At 46.3% G+C, this 22,135-nt stretch overlaps 1 long non-coding RNA gene across 1 annotated transcript in view; it reads left to right on the top strand.

Annotated features, from left to right (window-relative positions):
• Window positions 1–22,135, top strand: part of LOC146170822 (uncharacterized) — a 111,742-nt gene that overhangs the window by 67,566 nt on the left and 22,041 nt on the right. The window contains exon 5 of the long non-coding RNA XR_014703103.1: window positions 13,061–13,144. This is a non-coding gene — a long non-coding RNA (uncharacterized LOC146170822). The remainder of the gene's footprint in view (window positions 1–13,060; window positions 13,145–22,135) is intronic.

The raw sequence follows: 22,135 nt of genomic DNA, 5'->3' as shown, positions 1-22,135 counted from the left end.
GTGGCATGCGTGCAAGATTTCTGGCCTGAGGTCGGACGGCACAACGAAAATAAAGGTTTCGTTGTTGTGCTGAAAGTTTCTCTTATATAGGATGCCATTGCGAATGCTGTAGGAGGATAAAACCCGTGCGAAAGCACTTGGGACAGCAACATCAAGGCCTTCGAGATGCTCAATAAGCGGGCGTAAACCGGGATCAGCCCGTTGACGTTGGGCTATGTCGGTGGTCGTGACGACAGCAAGAAACGGGAAGTCATCGTCTTCTCGGTCGGGAACGGCAGCATCAACTGGTGCACTAGACAAGCAATCGGCGTCGCGGTGCTTACGGCTGCTCTTGTATACAACCGTAATGGCGTATTCTTGGCGACGGAGGCTCCACCTTGAAAGCCGTCCACAGGGGTCTTTGAGGTTGGCTAGCCAGCATAACGAATGGCGGTCGCTCACAGCCCTAAAAGGTCGGCCGTAAATATAGGGTCGGAACTTAGTTATGGCCAAAACTACCGCGAGATATTCCTTTTCCGTGGTTGAGTAGTTTGTCTCTGCTTTTGAAATAGAGTGACTTGCGTAAGCGATAACTTTCCCAGTGCCATTTTGCCACTGAATCTGAACGGCACCGAGTCCAAAATTACTGGCATCGGTATGGATATCCGTAGCGGCATTATCGTCAAAAGGGCAAGTATAGGAGCGGCCTGCAGTCGCCGGCGCAAATCGTTGAAAGCATCCTCTTGATCATCTTGCCACGCAAAAGGAACATTGTCTCGGTTAAAACGCGTAAGAGGCTCGGAAATCACTGAAAAATTCTTTACGAAACGCCTGTAATAGGCACAAAGCCCCAAAAACCTTCTAACGGACTTTTTGTCGGTTGGGCGCGGAAATTTTTTCACAGCTGCAGTCTTGTCGGGATCTGGTTTCACGCCCTCAGAAATAATAACATGGCCAAGAAAGCGTAGCTCCTGGAATCCGAAATGGCATTTCTGTGGTTTTATCGTCAGTTGGGCTGAACGCAGTGCCTGTAGTACCATTCGCAGTCGGTCAAGGTGCTCCTCAAAACTAGCCGCGAAAATGATGACCTCGTCGAGATACACTAAGCACGTTTGCCACTTCAGCCCAGAGAGAACGGCGTCCATCATCATTCGCTGGAAGGTTGCTGGTGCAGAACAGAGACCGAAAGGAAGCACTTTAAATTCATAAAGGCCGTCGGGGGTGACGAACGCTGTTTCCTTTCTGTCCCTTTCGTCCACTTCTATCTGCCAGTAGCCATTCGTGAGGTCAAGCAACGATTAATATTTAGCATTCGGTAACCGGTCCAATGCGTCGTAACACGTGGGAGCTGGTATACGTCCCATTTCGTTACCTGATTTAACTTACGATAATCGACGCAAAAACGCAAGGTGTTGTCTTTTTTCTTCACCAACACTACAGGCGAAGCCGAGGGGTTGGTAGACGGCTGTACCACGTCATCGGTAAGCATTCCCTGCACTTGTCTTCGAATAGGCTCTCGTTCCGTTGACGACACTCGGTATGGGTCTTGGGAAATCGGCTTGGTCTCCGCGTCAACCATGATGCGGTGTTTGGCTACTGGGGTACGCCCAACTTTCGAAGACGTTGCAAAGCATCCAGCAAATTCCTGAAGGAGGTCTAGGAGTCACCGCCGCTCAACAACCGACAGATTGGCATTAATGTCCACAGTTGATAGAATGTCGGATGCATTACATCTGGCTGGCGACGGCGGCGCCAGAGTACAGATGTTCCCTGGCTCAATAAAGTCGGCAACATACGCGATGGCCGTTCCTTTCGCAATGTGCTGAAACTCGGTCCCGAAATTCGTAATTCAGAGCTTCGTACAACCGTCCTGTAAGCGCACAAGTGCTCTTACAGCGCAGATCCCTTTCTCAAGAAGCAAGCCCACGTTCGTCTCTGCCAGTACGTCTCGGTCGCATGGTTAGTCGCTTTCTACCAAGACAATGCTGCACCGTGGCGGGACCGTGACGTCAGCAGATGTAATACATAAAGCGGACGTTGATGAACCGTCGACGCTAGATCTCGCAATGGCTTGGCTCGGCGAAAATGTCACTCGTGATTCTTGCAAATTAATTATTGCACCATTACCCTGTAAGATGTCCAAGCCGAGTATGACGTCTCGCGAACAGTGGCTAAGTACAACGAAGTCGCAAACATAAACACATCCGTCAATTCCAACTCTCGCACCGCATCTTCCAGCCGGGGTAATAAGGTGTCCCCCTGTAGTGCGGATCTGAGGCCCAGTCCTCTCGGTTAAACCTTTCTTCAATTTCCTGGCTAACCCACTGCTCATAACTGAAAGTCCGCCCCCGTATCAACTAAAGCTGTATTGAGACAATCGTCGATAGAAACCGGTATGTCCCAAACTGCGCACTCAGGATCATCGTTACATGTCGCCGTCTGATAGCCGTTATCTTGTACTAAACTTGATGGAGGATGTTCAGCACTTCGCTCGTCAGCGGCCTCACCTCCGCAGGTCGCTGTTTCTAGTTTTCCCGAAGCCTCGGGGAGCGGGGCTTGTCGAGCGGCTGGTGCGGTATGTAGAGGGCCGTGGACTTGGAGAACGATAACGGGAAGAGGTAATGACGCGGGACCCATATTGTGGGACGTCCGGAGGATTCGTATGCGTCGACAGGTACTCCTCGATTTCGGGTGGTCGTTCACCACTACGGGGGCATCGTGCACGCGGATGGAAGCCAAGAAGTCCGGCGCGGCGGTATGGACAGAACCTTAACATGTGACCGGCCTCATCACAGTGGTAACAAAGAGGCTGATTGCCAGGAGCATGCCAGACGTCAGTCCTTCGAAATCGTGCCTCGGCTAGAAGAGGAGGATGGCGTGTGCTTGGATCAAGATTAGGGGGGTTCACTCTGGCTCTGGGAAAGCCGTAGTCACTATGGTGTTGGTTTGGATGCGGCACAGTGGGGTTCCCTCTTGGAGGATCACAGAGGTTATGCTGCTGAAGCACGGCCGCGTACGTTGGCACACTCGGTGGCGGTGGCTGGACACCAGACACAGACGGTTCCGGGACGGCTTGTCTAACTTCTTGACGAACGACCTCCGTGAGTGATGGAAGCCTCGACGACGATGTTAGACCCGTAGCTGAATATGTCTCATCTCTTCTCTGACCACAGATCGATTAAGCTCCCTGAGGGCATCATCAGAACCGTTGAAGCCGGAAGTGTAGATGATCGGTGACATGGCGGACACGTTACGGTTATAGTGGTGAGCCCTGTGTCGAAGTGTTTGTTCTATCGTGGTGGCCTCCGCTAGAAACTCTGATGCCGTGCCAAGTGGATTGCGCTCAAGCGCAGCAAATAGTTCTTGCTTCACCCCGCGCAATAGGTGGCGCACTTTCTTCTCCTCTGACATATTTGGATCAGAACGCCTAAAAAGGCGGATCATGTCCTCGTAGAATATTCCAATGCTCTCGTTTGGGGCTTGGATACGAGATTTCAGCGCCGACTCCGCACGCTCTCTTTGGCGGTGTAGGTCGCCAACAGCGAAAGAGGTCCCATGTTGATACTGCCGTCTCGTGGTTCACGAACCACGTCCGCGCTGAATCTTCGAGAGCAAAGTAGACATTATAGAGTTTCCTTCGCTGATCCCAGCCGTTGTAATTGGCGACTTATTCGAATTGGTCCAGCCAGTCTTCAGCGTCCTCATAAAGCTCGCCATGGAAGGACGGTGGCGTTCGAGACTGGAGGACGACGAACTGGGGTGAAGACTCTCCGTTAGCAGCAATGTTCGTGTTGGATCTATGCATGTTGGCCACAGGCGTACAGGAAAGAGGCCCGAACTCTGGCGACTGACCTCGAAGGCGGCGGCTGCAACTGCGATGGATCGGTGTCAAATCCGCAGTGGCTCTCGGTTGCCCTTGAGGGGTTGCACTCAGCAAAAAGGGAAATCGCACCCAGCACCTCCACCAGAAAACGTAACGAGTGCAAGGCAGCGATCACTGATGGAACAGTTCCACGCGCTACACTCAGTTTCGCCCTCTTTGTCCTCTGTTCTTCTTTGTCCTCTTTTTAGAGAGGTACGCTGCAATATTTATATATATATATATATATATATGTGTGTGTGTGTGTGTGTGTGTGTGTGTGTGTGTGTGTGTGTGTGTGTGTGTGTGTGTGTGTGTGTGTGTGTGTGTGTGTGTGTGTGTGTGTGTGTGTGTGTGTGTGTGTGTGTGTGCGTGTGTGTGTGTGTGTGTGTGTGTGTGTGTGTGTGTGTGTGTGTGTGTGTGTGTGTGTGTGTGTGTGTGTGTGTGTGTGTGAAGGAAAGAAGCAACAGTCGGCGAGGCCAAGGAAAGCATTGGGGATGGTACTTTGTGTCTTTTTTTAACGTTTACTTGAATACTCACAGATATTAGTAATGTAATCTGTTTAGGGGAAAGATAATTAAACACGAAGTAGAAGAAAAAACAACGTGCCGATGGTGGGAACCGAACCGGACGACCTCCGAATATCGCGTACCTATATATATATATATATATATATATATATATATATATATATATATATATATATATATATATATATATATATGGATGCGAGAACATTTAACGTACTTGGCCGCTTAAAAAATTATAGAGCGAAGGGTACGCTTCATTTAAAGAAACATTTTATTAGACTCGACGTTTCGACCAGAAGCTGGCCTTCATCAGGAGTGTGAATGCAAGCAATGGGAGTAGGTTTTATATGCAAAGAGTGGAAAGAGAGACAGGTGCGCAGAGTACAATGGCATTGTAGTGATGGGTGGGGTAAAAAGCAGGGGCAGGCGGGGAGTGGAAGAAAGTGCAGGTGGGGAAAAAAAAAACGGCACATGGAAGGAAGCACAGTAATAGGTATGACCCCAGGCGACAAAAGCAGGAATTGTGTGACCTTCATTGTGTGTATGGTGGGGGAGGCTGACATTCCTTTGGGCCACCTGCAGTAAGCTTGACTTGGATATTTTGGGTGTGTTTGAGGAAGGAATTTAGGGGGTAACTGAACTTTGAAGTTGAGAACGAATACCAGGGCTCTCATTAATACCAGCATGCAGGGCATTAAATTTAAATATAAAGTACGATTCTCGCTGTTCCCGTTCGCGGTTGCTATGGAAGCCGCTCTGGAGCAGGAAAACTAAGTTTGTCGAATTTGTGACTTTTATGTTGCAGGTGTTTGGACAGGGGAAGGTGGGGGAGAGATTTGGTGTGTGCGCGATGGTTGTTGAAACGAATTCGGAAGGGGTTCTCGGTCTGCCCTATGTATTGCATTTGACGCTCGCCACACTCGAGCATATATACCACGTTCCTGGGGTCACAATTCAAATTTCCGCGGATGGAGTGTTTAAAATCAGAGTGTGTGCTCTTTGCCGTGGCCGTTGTTTGCATGTGTTTGCAAACTTGACACCTATTTTTTCCGCACGGCATACAACCCACAATATCTGCTTTATCGATAGTAGAGTGTACTACATAATTTTGTAATTTTTTTGGTCGTCTGTATGTAACCCGCGGAACCACAGAAAAAATTTTGGAGAGGCGATCACTTTGTTCGATGATGTTAAAGTGTTCTTTTTTAGTATTTTGTTAATGTTCGGAAGGTTGTTTGCGAAAGTTAAGACCAGGTTTGAGCGGTGTTCATTTTGTGCTGCCGGCCGGTCTTCCCCAAATATTTCATTGCGATCAATTAACCCCGCGTTTTGGATGACGCTGGTGACGCTGGTGAACTCTCTCAAGGTTCGTATGCAGACAACATAAATACCCAAGCAAGTAGCAGGGGGAACAGCGGCCGAAGTAGCTCAGTATATTCGCTGTCTTTGTGTGGGGGTCAGTATGGGAGAGGACAAGCCGTACAAACCTCTTCCGTAGTGTTGGTAATGGAGGCCTTGGCTTGTCGCATTTATTCCTTCGGCAGGTAGTTAATCGTTTCTGCTTCCTTCGAGACGTGAAGGACACTTTTCTACGCACTGTGTTACAGATCAGATTAAGCAAACTCCTACTCGATTTTGTTGTTTCTACCGAATACGAAAGCAGCGCGTTTTGTTGGTTTTCTCAAGGAGGCCGCGGCGGCCTGTAATTTCTTAAGTGCGCGATTCTCACGCGATTATTTAGCTGTAGTAAAGCGCAAAAAGTTGTACAAGGACATTGCAGACGCAGTTTTTCCTGTATCTCTGTATCGCACCATGTACAGAGCCAATCCCGGTAGCGACGTTTTCAAGCGCGTAAAGAGATTGCATGTGGCTCCAGCCGCAAAGTCCTTTTTCTTTAGGCTCCACACCGGAACCTTAGAGGTAAAAACCTGGATGGAGGAAAAGGGACTGTACGTTCCCTGGGGTGTGCATTGTTTTTTATGCAGAAAGGCCGAAAGCGTCGAGCACGTCTTCTTGGAGTGTTTGGGTGGCGTGTTCGTTTGGGACATACTGCAAAGAATACTGAAAAAAGACCTGCCACTAGACCCCCGAGGAATTCGTTTCCTAGCTGTGGATAATGATGAAGGCATCCTTTTCGACGCAGTAATGCTGATGGGATTCCACTGTATATGGAAAGCCTGCATGGCAGCGCGACACGTCGACATTGATGCAAGGCCGGCACGCCAGTACTTCTGCGAATCCGTTGCGGCGTTCGTGGCAACCCACAAGAATGTGCACCCGGTGCCCGAATGGGTATCGAGAATTGAGTCCCTTAGGCACATGAAGAGTTTTTAGCCCATTTACATCAGTCAAGGTTTGGCTGGAAGTTTTAGCCCATACCGACGCTATGTACATTCTTCTCAAGTGTTCTTTCACTTTTGTTGTGTAGCGATGTATGTCTGAGTAGGCAATAAAAAAATGTAGCTCAGTTGGAAGAGCACCTGACGCGATATTAGGAGGTCGTTAGTTCGGTTCCCACCATCGGCATGTTGCTTTTTCTTCTACTTTGTGTTTCATTATGTTTCCCCTAAACAGATTACTTACTAATTTCTGTAAATTATCCAAGTAAACATTTAAAAAAAGACAAAGTACCATCCCCAACGCTTTCCTTGGCCTCGCCGACTGTTGGCTTCTTTCCTTCATGTATTATAACGAGCACCCTCATTTCCCCTCAATTGATCTGCTTGTAGCTTGCGGGGGTCTCGGTACTGGCAGTCTTGAAGCCATAGGTAGCATAAGAGGGTTCTAGCACAGCTTTCGCCCTCGCTCTTGAACACGTTCTACGTGACGCTGGCGGTAACAAAGGACGTTCCACGTCCGCCGCTATGGCTGAGGGGGGCGCTGGTGAACACTCTCAAGGTTCGTATACAGAAAACATAAATACCCAAGCAAGTAGCAGGGGGGACAGCGGCCGAAGTAGCTCAGTTGGAAGAGCACCGGACGCGATACTCGGAAGTCGTGGGTTCGGTTCCGACCATCGGCACGTTGTTTTTTGTTCTACTTTGTGTTTAATTAAATGTACAGATTCAACACTGATATCTTATGTATCAGCGAGCTCAAGTGGACCGGAATGGGAGAATTTAACTCCGGCGACCATTATGTCTTTTATTGTGGGCACGAATCCAAGAGAAGGAATGGGGTCGCTCTCATAGTAAACAGAAGAATGGGTAAAGCAGTGCTAGGGTACAACCCCAAAAACGACCGAATGATTTCACTTCGGATCCAAGGTCAACCTTTCAACATAACAGTTATCCAAGTCTACGCACCGACCACTACTGCTGAAGAAGCTGACGTTGAGATATTTTATGCGGACCTACAATGCCTTTTAGACCGCACCCCACCATCAGACGTCGTTTTTTTCATAGGAGACTGGAATGCTAAGGTCGGGAGTGAAGAAATATCCAAAATTATAGGCAAGTTCGGTCTTGGCGAGCCAAATGAAGCTGGGTAGAGGCTAGTAGAGTTTTGTCACGAAAACAACCTGACCATAGCGAATACTTATTTTCAACAGCACAAGAGGCGCCTGTACATATGAACTTCACCGGACGGTCTGTACAGGAATCAGATCGATTATATTCTTTGCCGGCAGAGATGGAGAAGCGCTATACAAGCAGTAAAAACAAGGCCTGGGGCTGATTGTGGCACCGATCATCAGCTTCTTGTTGAGAAAATGAAGCTTCGATTGAGGAAAGCGCAGAAAACTAGAAGGCCTTTCAGGTATGATCTGGATCAAATTCCATTAGAATATGCTGTGGAAGTAAGGAATCGATTTCAAGAATTAGATCTAGAAGACAGAGAGCCCGAAGAGATGTGGACTGATGTTCGTGATATAATACAAGAAGTTGCTACTAAGGTAGTTCCAAAGCAAAAGAAATGCAAGGAAGCAAACTGGTTATCTGAAAAGGCTTTGCAAATAGCTGAGGAAAGGAGGATGGCAAAAGTTATGGGGGAAAAAGAAAGATAGAAGGTTCTCAATGCGGATTTTCAGAAAATGGCAAGGAGAGAGAAGAATGCCTTTCTGAACATACAGTGCCAAGCAGTTGAGGACAACAGCCAATTAAGGAACACAAGAGCTCTGCATAAGACAATCAAAGATATCAAAGGAAGCTTCAGTGCTAAGCTGGGTGTGATAAAGGACAAACGAGGCAAGGACCTCACCGCAGCCTCTGAGATAAAGAAGAGGTGGTAGGAATACACAGAAGAACTGTACAAGAAGGATCCGAATGTGCAAACCCAACATAAGACGGTTGTGATTACTGATCTCGAGCCGGGCATCCTGAAGAGGGAAGTTGAATGGGCCTTAGCCAGCCTTGCTAAGAACAAAGCTAGCGTAATTGATGGCATTCCAGCTGAGTTGCTTCAAAACCTCAACCATGACGCTGTTAACATTCTGCATACATTACGTCAGAAGATTTGGTCAACCCTGCAGTGGCCACAGGATAGGAGGAGGTCAGTTTACATCCCCATTCCAAAGAAAGGCAGTGCCAAAGATTGTTCCAACTACCGCACGATCGCGCTTATTTCGCATGCTAGCAAGGTGATGTTGAAAATCCTCCAAGGAAGGCTGAACCAGTATGTGGATCGGGAGCTTCCGGACGTGCAAGCTGGGTTTCGCAAGGGCAGAGGAACTAGAGACCAAATTGCCAACCTTCGCTGGATCATGGAAAAAGCAAGAGTTCCAGAAACCAGTTTACTCCTGCTTTATTGATTATGCGAAAGCGTTTGACTGCGTAGATCACAGCAGATTGTGGCCAGCTCTTCAAGAGATGGGAGTTCCAATTCACCTCATCTGTCTCCTCAGGAACCTGTATGAAGCACAAGAGGCCACAGTCAGAACTGGGCATGGTCTTACTGAGTGGTTTTCAATTGAGAAAGGAGTGAGGCAAGGCTGCATACTGTCGCCCTGCCTATTTAACCTATATGCCGAGTGCATCATGAGGAAGGCCGATCTGGACGAGTCTTCAGCTGGAGCGAAGATTGCTGAACAACGTATCAACAACCTTAGATATGCGGATGATACCACTTTAATGGCAGAAAGTGAAGTGGAACTCAAGAGACTTTTGATGCGCCTACAAGAAGAGAGTGAGAGGTTTTTGGCTCAAACTGAACATTAAAAAGACAAAGATTATGGCGTCTTGCTCTATCAAGTCCTGGAGCATTAATGGACAAAAAGTAGAAGCTGTGACAGATTTTATCTCCTTGGGCTCCAAGATTACCTCGGAAGGAGACTGCAGCCATGAAATTAGGAGACGCCTGCTTCTGGGAAAGAGAGCAATGGTTAGCCTTGACCGCCTAGTAAAGAGCAGAGACATTAGTTTGCCAACCAAGATCCGAATAACTCGTGCTATGGTTTTTCCAGTTGTGATGTATGGATGCGAGAGTTGGACTGTGAAAAAGGCTGACCGTCGAAGAATTGACGCGTTTGAATTGTGGTGCTGGCGAAGGCGCTTGAGAGTTCCTTGGACTGCCAGATCAAATCAGTCGGTATTGTCGACAATAAACCCTGACTGCTCATTGGAGGGTCAAATTCTTAAGTTAAAGCTGTGCTACTTTGGTCATCTGATGAGAAGAGAGGAGTCGCTGGAGAAAGATTTGATGTTGGGAAAGGTTGAGAGTCGCCGGAGAAGGGTTAGGCAGCGAACGCGATGGTTAGATGGCATCCTCGAGGCACTGCAGATGAAGTTATGTGATGTTAGAAAGATAGTGAGAGACCGGAAAGCGTGGCGTGACATGGCCCATAGGGTCACGAAGAGTCGGACACGACACGACTGAATTGAACTGTGTTTAATTATCTTTCCCCTAAACAGATTACATTACTAATTTCTGTGATTATCCAAGTAAACATTAAAAAAAAGACAAAGTACCATCCGCAACGCTTTCCTTGGCCTCGCCGACTGTTGGCTTCTTTCCTTCATGTATTATAACGAGCACCCTCATTTCCCCTCAATTGATCTGCTTGTATCTTACGGTTGTCTCGGTTCTGGCAGTCTCGAAGCCATAGGTAGCGTAAGAAAGTTCTAGCAAAGCTTTCGCCCTAGCTCTTGAACACGTTCTTCGTGACGCTGGCGGTAACGACGGACGTTCCACGTCCGCCGCTATGGCTGAGGGTGACGCTGGTGAACTCTCTCAAGGTTCGTATGCAGACAACATAAATACCCTAGCAAGCAGCAGGAGGCACAGCGGCCGATGTAGCTCAGTTGGAAGAGCACAGGACGCGATATTCGGAGGTCGTGGGTTCGGTTCCCACCATCGTCACATTGTTTTTTCTTCTACTTCGTGTTTAGTTATCTTTCCCCTAAACAGATTACATTACTAATTTCTGTGATTATCCATGTAAACATTAAAAAAAAGACAAAGTACCATCCCCAACGCTTTCCTTGGCCTCGCCGACTGTTGGCTGCTTTCCTTCATGTATTACAACGAGCACCCTCATTTCACCTCAGTTGATCTGCTTGTAGCTTATGGGGGTCTTGGTTCTGGCAGCCTTGAAGCCATAGGTAGCGTAAGAGGGTTCTAGCAGAGCTTTCGCCCTCGCTCTTGAACACGTTCTACGGGACGCTGGCGGTAACAAAGGACGTTCCACGTCCGCCGCTATGGCTGAGGGTGGCGCTGGTGAACACTCTCAAGGTTCGTATACAGACAACATAAATACCCTAGCAAGTAGCAGGGGGGAAAGCGGCCAATGTAGCTCAGTTGTAAGTGCGCAGGACGCGATATTCGGAGGTCGTGGGTTCGGTTCCCACCATCGGCACGTTGTTTTTTCTTCTACTTCGTGTTTATTTATCTTTTCCCTAAACAGATTACATTACTAATTTCTGTGATTATCCAAGTAAACATAAAAAAAACACAAAGTACCATCCCCAACGCTTTCCTTGGCCTCGCCGACTGTTGGCTTCTTTCCTGCATGTATTATAACGAGCGCCCTCATTTCCCCTCAATTGATCTGCTTATATATATATATATATATATATATATATTGTGTGAGCCTTCCACGGATCTTTCATTTGTACATACCATAATCTTCTTTCTTTTGTACATACCATCGTCATCGTCCCGTTCCTGGGTTCGCCATCAGATTAAAACGCTGACACGGCGTACCTTGCCTTGCCGTCACGACTTTGGCGTCTCGACCTGGCCTTCTTTCACAATACATATATATAGTATTGCAATGTATAGAGAGCTACAGCATATGTAACAAATATTTTGATGAATTTTATCCTGGAACCGGGCGGTGTAAGGCAAGCACTCTCGTAGAGCTTGGAGTTTATTCAGTGTCCTCAAAATGTATTTCTAGCCGAGGTTGGTATGTAGCCAGCAATATTTATTCATTTGTAAAAATACCACGAACTGAAGCTCACTTCATTAACTAAGGAACATTTGGTAGGACATATTCGTAAATAAATGCCATAAATAAACGAAGCGCGCGTAATATTCAACGCACTACAGACTGGAAGATGTATGCATGAGTCACTAAATAGTATAGCATACTTGGTCCTCCTGCTTTAGCATTTTTATTGTGCTTATGATATGAGATGTAGGTGTCGGAATCTTGAGCGCTGGATCATAGGCTTGGTGCTTGTAGGTGATAGCTTCTAACTGGCATGGCCGAGAACTGATCCTTCGAGAGTTTTTACGACCTAATGAGGCCACATGATATGAAAACGTTTAGAAGTGCTTCTAACTCGCGAGTTTCATTGTATTATGAATCTGGCGCGCTACACCTAAGTTACTCAAGCAAGTACACAAGGCAGGTACACAAGGCTTGGATAAGAGGTGCTTTGTATAATTCCAGTGATCTGTCGCTGTATACCATTAAAGCCGGTGCTTAAGTGCACCTCACAATTTTGAAAAAAAGAGACTTGTCGAGTCATTGAACGCCACGAAAGCGCCTAATTTGCACCGGTTTTTTGTAGCAGGGAATAGGAAACGCTCAAAAATTACAATGACTAGAATTCGTTAATTTATAGTGGTCTAAAATTTTTTTATTTCGATCTTTAAATATAAACTGTTCGAAGCTTTGAAGCTGTAATAATTTTTTGATTCTGTAAGAAAAATAAAGCAATCTCTCTTCCTACTCTACACAACGTTACAACCATCATAATGAATTATACCTCTCCAGTTTTCTATAGTTGATTACCGCATGAAATGTTCGCAAGCATTGCACGTTAATGATAGAGGCGAGCCGTTCTATGCTATATAACTAGTCTCGTAGGATATTTTTCGCACTTCGAATCCAAAGTCTAGTTTCATCGTGCTTAATTGCTCAGCTTAAGCAGCTGAGACTGTTACCGCATTGAAATGCGGTGCAATGAAGATGCACAACGCGGCCACGAAATGGCCGTCATGTCAAAACTATGCAGCAAAAGCAGCGCATTGGAGTGGTTGCTAAACGTGTATACATCTGCCTACTAAAGATCTGAACGACGCCATTATCTGATAGAGCAGTACAACGTGACTTGAAATCAAATGCCCTAATCTGGTTTTAAGTGCTGCCGCTATCACTTCCATCATCGGGAAGTATGGTACGGTAACATCATCCTTGGGGATGACGTTACCATGCCACACGCATGCTGGGTTTTTCGTATACATTTGGCGAGAGGTTTCCTGAAGGTCACTGAAAAACGCGAGTTGAACGATTTCTTAAATGTTCTAGGTACACAGCCTGAAGTGTCATACAGAATGGTATTCTGGGATGAGGAACAGAAGTGCTTTCTACTTGTATTTCATAACCATAAAGGTAAGAACCAAACGTGGAGCGGTTTTCCTTTTATATACGAGTGATATTGATACCGTGCTGTGCATGGCACTGTAGTGTCATGCGCGTCAAAGTGGCCATTGAAATTGAAAATATTGTTAAGGGGCATTTCAGCTTGGAGCAGAGGGCGGACATGGAAGACAAGGCTTTCAAACAACAGACGTTTTCCGCAGGCACCAGCCGACACTGCTCGAACGTGTTTGTTGTCGTTGTTGTTCTCCTCTAAAGTGATGGCCCGTACCCACCCAGGGGGTCGGCCCAGAATTGGGGTGCAGAGATATTAGATATTGAGATGTTTAACTACATCGCAAAAAAAAAAAATAAAAAATGCTAGGGAATAGAGAAGAAAATGTAAATATGATAAACCAAAATGTAACGCACGCAGTAGGAGAATAGTAAGATTTATATGTACAGATTAAAACTTCAAAGCATTTTAGCAAAGTAGACGTTTTGTTTCTATTAAGAAGTTTTGAATGGCGGTAAAAACATGCCTGTGGCTGTACCCAAGCATGGTGGCACCGAGCGATAATAAAATTTGGCTGCTCAAATTAAGACCCAGCTGTTGTAACGGCTTCTCTAAATACCGTTTTCTCATCATGGTACAACGGCGGCAAAATATCAAGAAATGATCTATTATTTCCGGTTCCCCGCAGAATGCGCAGACAGAAGAAAGCGCCAAACCAGACCTCTGCATATAGAAATTTAGGGGCGGAATACGACAGCGTAGCCTGGTTAGAGAGACCTCAGTCTGCCTTGATTGACATGATTTCCTATTCCAGGAATACTTGAGATGCAGGTAGTCATCTGATGATAAAACAGATCCAGACTGCGTGCTTAATAAGGCACGCCGCCGAAATCGTGCTGCTGTTATGTACGCTGTTGCCGGGAGGATGGGCAATACAGGGCCGTTCAGAGAATCTTTAGCTAGTCTGTCAGCAACCTCATTGGCTGTCACATTGCTCTGTCCTGGTACCCACACTATATGTATGAGGCTCAAATGTGAGGGGAGCAATGAAAGAAAGGTTTTTTAAATTGGCGCATCCATATTCGAAGAAAGCGACAAGCACAAGGAATAACAGTCTATAATTACAGCCACTGTTGAGTATGTTGGGTCTAGTTTGCGCAGAGTAAGCACCACCGCCAGCAACTCCGCCTGGAAAATTGGAGTAAAATCCGGAAGACGGACTGAAAAAGCCGTCTAAAAGCGGACAGTATATTCCCACGCCGGCTTTTTCATTAAATTGAGAAGCATCCGTTGCTATCGTTATGTTAACGGGAAGACTTTGTAAATGATCTTCCAATAATCCATTTAAAATGTGAGGTGATAAGTGTTTTGCATTATTTGGGAACATGTCATCATAGACAATTTGAACCGACGATGCACTTACTTTTGTTGGAAGGATATTAGAAAGGACTACGTGCAAAGCTTGTAACAGGTTTTGCACTAGAATTACCTGCGGGGTATGAAACCGAGGCCATCCGACTCCAAAAAAGGAGTCTGGCTCGCAACAAAAAATTGATATGGAGCGGTGGAATTGTGATTCATATATTTTTAGATGCGTCTGGAGAGTCAAGAATTGTAATCTAGTTAACAACGGTGGTATTCGGGCTTCAAGGTATAATACATTATTAGCCACAAATTTGGGGAGGCCAAGGCATAATCTAAGCGCTTCCCGCTTTAAAATAACAAGCGGACGAATTTTGTAAGCAGGTGAAGCAGAAAATAACACAGATATAAATTCTATAATTGGGCGGACACACATAACATAAATCATTAAAAGTGCGTCTCGCCGCATCCCAGACTTTGGATTGCTTAACCTGCGCAACATACCCACAGCACGTGTCCCCTTCGCTGCAACATGTTCAATGTGATCCCTCCATGCCAGATCGTCATCGTAAATCACCCCTAGATATTTCAGACTTAACTTGAGGAATCATTTCCTGCTTAAATTTTAGTGAGATTTACCGGATCATGAATTTGGAAAACAAGGAACGCGCACTTTTTAACGTTTAATGTAAATCTTAAGTCACATAAGCAATTTTGAAGGGAGCTTAGGTACGATTGCAGGTGCTTGTTGAGGGATTGAATGTCAGGTGCAGCCGTAAAGAATGCGATGTCATCCGCATAGACATACGTGCGAACCTCCTGATGAGTTGGAATTGAACTCATTAAAATGTTAAAGAGCACGGGCGAGAGAACTGCCCCTTCAGGGACACCTGTGGTTTGTTGATATTTGTCAGAATGCACTCCATTCAATGAACAGTAAAATTGTCTGTTTTGTAGGAATGTAGATATATAATCAATTAAGTATTGTGGAAAATGTAGAGATTCTAATCTGTGCAATAAAATTTGGGGCTCTACACTACCATAAGCCTTCTCTATATCGAGAGTCACCAATGCAGCATGCATTTTTTTGCGCCGCGCAAGAAGTCGACTCTCAAGGTCGGTATGTGCATCCCTTATTGAAAATTTTGCTCGGAATCCGATTTGACAGGGACTAAGAATATGGTTTTGTTCGACAAACTCGGCAACCCGTCTGAGTACGACCCTTTCTATTAATTTTACCAAGTTTGATGTTAAAGATATTGGTCTGATATTTTCCAAAGTATAGCCACCACCATTATGTTTCCGTAAAGGAATCACTTTGACTAGTTTCCAGTCGCCAGGTATCCAAGAATGAATAATTGAGTAAGTTACCAATTCTAACAAGGAATTTGGAGACACCTCAAAGAGGATCTTTAACATTTTTGACGTTACTCCATCAGGGCCAGGCGCAGTTGGCAACGGCATTACAATCGAATGAAGCTGAGAAAATGTAATTTTAGGGACATCCTTAACCGTATATACTGGGCCTACAAATATAGGGGATTTGGGAAGTGTTGACAAAAAACGCTATTCTAAACCTTTAGCGATGTTTTCTACTGTTTTAAGAGCTTCTTTAGGAGTCGAAACACATGAGGATAAATTTTCTGAGACAGAAATCTTTTTCCGTGATTTTAAAAACCTGAAAAGTGCACATCGGTTATTAGATTGTGAAAGGTAATTGAAATACTCATTATCATAATTATCTTTCGCTTGTGCGACTGTGCGTTTAAATGTAGCTGCAAAAAATTTATATTCATCCTGATTTTTGGGGCACTGGTTGTAAAGGAGCTTCTTCCATGCAGCCTTTCTTCTATAATCGCGCGAACAATCTGCATTGCACCATTTTGTTGATGTATTGCCTTTAGATGCACGTACTAAGAATTCACACTTCTTACGACAGGATGCAATAGCCTGGCATAATGTTTGCGATTTTAACTCCTCCGTAGCCTCAACCACTGACTCAAGAGACGAAATCAAAAATGAGTGAAACTGGTTATAATTTACGTATTATCTCAACTGAGATGTCGGCGGAGTTAAGCGGCAGTTAACCTGAAAAACAATACGCGCTAGAGGTGTCACCCTCAATTCTCGACCAATTTAGTGTAGAAACATTAGTGCTGGATAAAGTTAAATCTATCACAGATTGACTGTGAGCACGTACAAAAGTTGGTGCCAGAATTCATGCTGTTAAGGTTATTGTCTGAAAGCCAATCCGACAGACGCTTGCCGCAGGGATCCGTCTTGTAACCCCACGAAGCATGGTGCGAATTAAAATCTCCAGCCAAGATAACCGAATTTTGACAATTAACTAGTAGGTGGTCTAGAGATCTGGTGTCCTGAACACCATGAGGGAAATAAACATTCGCTAATGTAAACCGACTGAACCCTGGAATTTCAAAATCTAGAGCCAATATTTCAGAATCTAAAGTAGCATATTGAAAAGAAATCTTAGCCCAATGACAAAATTTTGAAGAAACTAGAATTAGTAACCCACCACCTCTTGACTGCCGATCTTGTCGGAATGATCGATAATTTTGTAAGTGAAAACGTTTTTCAGTTGTAAGCCAAGTTTCTTGCAAAGCGATTATTACTGGATTATGTTTTAAAGAAAGATAAACTAAATCTGTAGTAGCTGAAAGAAGAGATCTACAGTTCCACTGAAGAACTTTAAACTTTCCTATGGTTATGTAATCCGGGCAGCAGCAACAGCCTGCCCCAAAATGTTTTCCTTTGGTTTAGAGCCTAGCTGTTGCTTTTTTGAATTTGCTTGTGGGCGAGGTGATGACGGGTTTGACAACGGCGATCCACTGCGTTTTAGAATTTGCGTATCTGTCTCTCCCATATCTGCATCATGATCCTCGTCTGACTTGTAAGAAAATTGTATAGGTGATGCGGAAAGAGACTCATTTTGCGAACAAGACATTGCAGCTAATGAGTGCTGCACTGATAGTGAATGCCCAGGTGCCGTAGGAGAAACCATAGCAGTTTGCACAGTCTGAGAAGTGTGAGCTGCTAGAACGTTAGATATGCATTCTGCGACTGTTGTCACAATCCTATCCACCATTTTGGTCATGGTTGCTTCCACAGCAGTTATTATGGTTTTAGACATCGTGGAATCTAATGATGATCCTAAATGGGCTGGGACACCTGCATACCCATGGGCTCTGTCTTTAATTTCTTGAATTGCCTCACGCCTCGAGCAACGTTTGCGGTCAATAATCTCCAGAATTTTCATTTCATGCGCTCTAGAAGGACATTGCAAAGAGTTTGCTGAGTGAAGTCCGCCGCAAAGACAACATGTGACAATTTTATCAGAGCATAAGTGTACTTTATGTGCATCACCGCATTTGCAACACCGCAAAGTGGATTTTCAACCGCCTGCAGTATGGCCATAATGCCAGCAGTTGTTGCACTGCAGAGGCTTTGGTGGTAGGGGATCTACTCTGAATATTAAAGACCACGCTTTAATCTCCGATGGACAGACTGTGCCTGCAAATGTAGCAATAACCGATTCTGTCGGCACACGAACATTATTGACCTCCCGGCTACAGCGGTATACCGCAACAACGCCTGCCGCGGAAAGAAGGTCAAGGGTTTCTTGTGGACTTAATAAGGAATCTACACCTCGGACTAGACCTTTTGTGCAGGCCAGGTGTGAAAGTATAAAACTGCTTACCTGATGAGAGGCAAAAGTAAAGCATTTTAGCAGGTCCTTTATACATGACAGGTCTGGTGAACGGCAAAGAATCCCGCCGCGACCAAATATGCGCACCTCTGCTATTCCTTCGTAGAAAGAAGTGATTTCCTGAAGGGCAGCTCGAACAGCTCCTGGGTTGTTCATTTTAATGGTGCCCCCATCCTTAGGTATGAGTGCCACAGGGATGTTGCGGACACCGGAGCTCTGAAAAGCTTCCAAAGGCAGATCATCGGTCAGGAGGGAAGCCGACTAAGGGGAGCGCCCTTGGCCGGGGGACTGCGTCGACATTACCTTAAATTGACAATGTCACCGCGTGCGTTAGTCAACAGAGAACAAATTAAACACAAGGGAAGGATAAAACCGGGACCAGCAACCCAATACTTAGCCGATCGTCAAGTCAGCTGCGCTGGGTGCTTGGTTCTGATGTGCGAACCAAGATAACGCCTTGAGGCAAGCTCTTCTACTTACTAGCCTTACTAGCTTACTGGAGCTTGCTGGTGATCGTTTTCTACTCTTCTTGGAAGAAGAAGTGGAGGTTTTCGAACGTCTGAAACTAGCGCTCTTCCACGTTTCTGGATTTTATATCGCTGTGAGCTATTTGTGATCTCGTCATCCTTCGGGATGGCGGGCGCACAACCCCTGCGCCCAGCCGCCACCATCCAACAGGCTACGGGTCACCTCGACGTCGCGGGCGTGGAGCTTCCAGACTCGGCAGATGACTCCACAGTGACTGAGATGGATTCTAACAACAGCTACAAGCCTGTACAGTCGCGCCGCCTGAAAAGGAAGCTGTGCCGAATATCAGTAATGAGTGAAACACCAAAGAAGAATGCTGAAAAACAAGGGATCTTTTCCGTGGCCTTCGTACCAACAACGGCAACGGCGAATCTGAATGTGATAAACAGACAGCACCTGACCCAGTTTTCGACCAGCTGGTTCGCGGTGAAGTTGACGAAGTCAGAATTAATCCCTGGAAGAATGTCCTGATCGTGGATGTCAAATCCCAGGCTACAGTGGACAAGCTGAAAGGAATTGGTGCGCTAGGCAACATGCCGGTCTGTTCCTTTCTTGCACATGGGAAAAAGACTACTGCAGGTGTAATCACAGACGTTGACCCCGAGTAAGTGAAAGCGATCTCTGCACGCTGATCAAATCTACGGCGCGCATTGTGGATGTTCATCGTTTCGGCCGCTCAAAGTGCGTTAAATTAGTCTTTGAAACTGAATCCCTCCCATCCCACGTTAAAGTAGGCTATGTGAGACACCCAGTTCGGATGTATGTTCCAAGACCTGTTCAGTGCCACAAATGCCACAAGATCGGACATGTGAGCGCCGTTTGTGGAAACGAGGTATTCGGCCGTCGATGCGGCGGTACACATCCTCATGGCACATGCCAGACGGAGACTGTCAAGTGTGCGAACTGCTCGGGTGCCCATGTAGCGACGGCTAAGGACTGTCCTAAAATTCGGAATGAAAAGCGTATACTAAAAAAGACGGTGAGAGATAACTCGACTCATCAAGAAGAGGCCGCGTCTATTCGTCGTCCTGTGACAGATTTTCTGTTCTTGGGCGCCAAGATTACCTCGGAAGGAGACTGCAGCCATGAAATTAGGAGACGCCTGCTTCTGGGAAAGAGAGCAATGGTTAGCCTTGACCGCCTAGTAAAGAGCAGAGACATTAGTCTGCCAACCAAGATCCGTATAACCCGTGCTATGGTCTTTCCAGTTGTGATGTATGGATGCGAGAGTTGGACTGTGAAAAAGGCTGACCGCCGAAGAATTGACGCGTTTGAATTGTGGTGCTGGCGAAGACTCTTAAGAGTTCCTTGGACTGCCAGAAGATCAAATCAGTCGATATTGTCGACCATAAACCCTGACTGCTCATTGGAGGGTCAAATTCTAAAGTTAAAGCTCAGCTACTTTGGTCATCTGATGAGAAGAGAGGAGTCGCTGGAGAAAGATTTGATGTTGGGAAAGGTTGAGGGTCGCCGCAGAAGGGGTAGGCAGCGAACGCGATGGTTAGATGGCATTCTCGAGGCATTGCAGATGAAGCTATGTGATGTTAAGAAGATAGTGAGAGACCGGAAAGCGTGGCGTGACATGGTCCATAGGGTCACGAAGAATCGGACACGACTGAACGCCTGAACTGGAACTATTCGTCGTCGCAAGCACCGTTCCCGACACCGACACAAGGAATCGGAAGGCAAGCCTAGCCTGGATAAGTCAACTTCCGAGCTAACGTCAGCTCAGATGCCACAACAGATTGAGTCTAATCCCGTTAAGAGTACTCTAGCTGTAATGTCGCAGGGCCAAGGATCAGACAGAAGCTGTTGTATTACCTACCGCCACTGATGGTGAGTGGCCTGCTCTACCATCAAAGGCCGACGCCAGGCCTCATCCCAGTTTGGTTGCCACGCGTACTGAAAATTCCGACAACGCCGACAGCCAGCAGGTGAAAGAAATGCTGAAACAGCTGGTTCGTTCAATGCGGGTGCTGCTCTCCAGCATCAACACGCAAACAGCAAAGTTTGCTGTTCAGTTTTTGGACGCATTTGAGCCGCTCTTGGCGGCATTGCAATAATTCACAATGGCGGAACAAACTAACCGCACCTCTGTGACGATGCACTTGCGCCGCAGTGTAGTGATGCAATGGAATGCCCGAGGCCTGCGTGGTCTACTAAGTGACTTCCGACAGCGGGTACAGAAGTACCGCTTTCCTGTGATTGTGATCTGTGAGCCCAACATGCCAGCTGCTTTCCGCATTTCTGGGTATGTTCTGCTATGGTCTAGAGAGGCAGACGAAACAAGCAAAGTGCTGGTATGTGTACGCCAAGACATTGCGCACGTCCGCCATGCTCTGCAGCCCCACAACACGAACCACTACATTTTTTTGACGTTAACCCTGAAAGGACGAGTATGTTCTCTAATTGGCGCTTATATTTCACCGAGGGATGGCGTGGACAAATCATATCTATTTTCAACAATCCATTGTTGTGCAGCTCCTCGTATTATTGTGGGGGACTTTAATGCTCACCACCCTCAGTGGGGTAGTGCCATAATGAGCAATAGAGGAAGAGACCCGGCAGACTTTATGCATACGCAAGATCTCGTCAATATAAACGACGGCTCACCGACGTTTCTACGCGGAAAAACCTACAACAGCTGCTTGGATGTGGCGTTTGTTTCCAGAAGCCTCCATCCCTCCGTTTCTTGGTGTAGTGATGTGGAAACACATGGGAGTGATCACATACCAGCATACATATGCATCAAGTGGTTTGCACCTGCCACTTTACCTCGTGTGCAATACACAGACTGGCCCGCCTTTAGGACAGCTGTGGAGACTTCCAGCGTGGACCTCCAGTCACCATCTCAAATAGAGGAACTCGTTACTTCCTCTCTCAGTGAGAACACTCACTATGTTAGTGTGCCAGTGTCAGTGTCCAGCATCGACATTGAATTCGAGCTCCTTCGCGCGATCCGTCGGCGGGCTAAAAGGAAGTACAGAAGAACGAAATCCGCGCAAGATCGCGTACTTTCTCGCCGAGCTAAACGTGCCCTTTTCGTGCCCTTGCCCTTTACCAACGCCGCAATGAAGTTGACGTAGCTGAAGATTTTTGTAAAATGGTTGTGGGCACAAACCAGGCACAGTTACCAATTTCAGAGGTTTTTGCGCCACCTTCGCCGAATGATCAATACGACGTGCCCTTTACAATAGCTGAAATAGACGCCGCTCTTGCTTCTTGTCGGCATTCATCAGCACCTGGTCCTGACGGGATTACTTATTCAACCTTATCAAACCTAGGCAAGGATGGTAGAACTGCACTACTTAATTATTTCAATGATACATGGGCTTCTAGTACTGTTCCTGAACACTGGAAAATTACCCCCTGGTTGCTCTTTTGAAGCCTGGAA

Source organism: Amblyomma maculatum, unplaced genomic scaffold (genome assembly GCF_055883805.1).
Source record: "Amblyomma maculatum isolate TAMU_Amacu unplaced genomic scaffold, ASM5588380v1 scaffold_39, whole genome shotgun sequence".
Taxonomy (NCBI): Eukaryota; Metazoa; Arthropoda; class Arachnida; order Ixodida; family Ixodidae; genus Amblyomma; species Amblyomma maculatum.
Note: the sequence above shows the minus strand (reverse complement) of the source record. Positions and strands in the feature narration are given on the sequence as shown.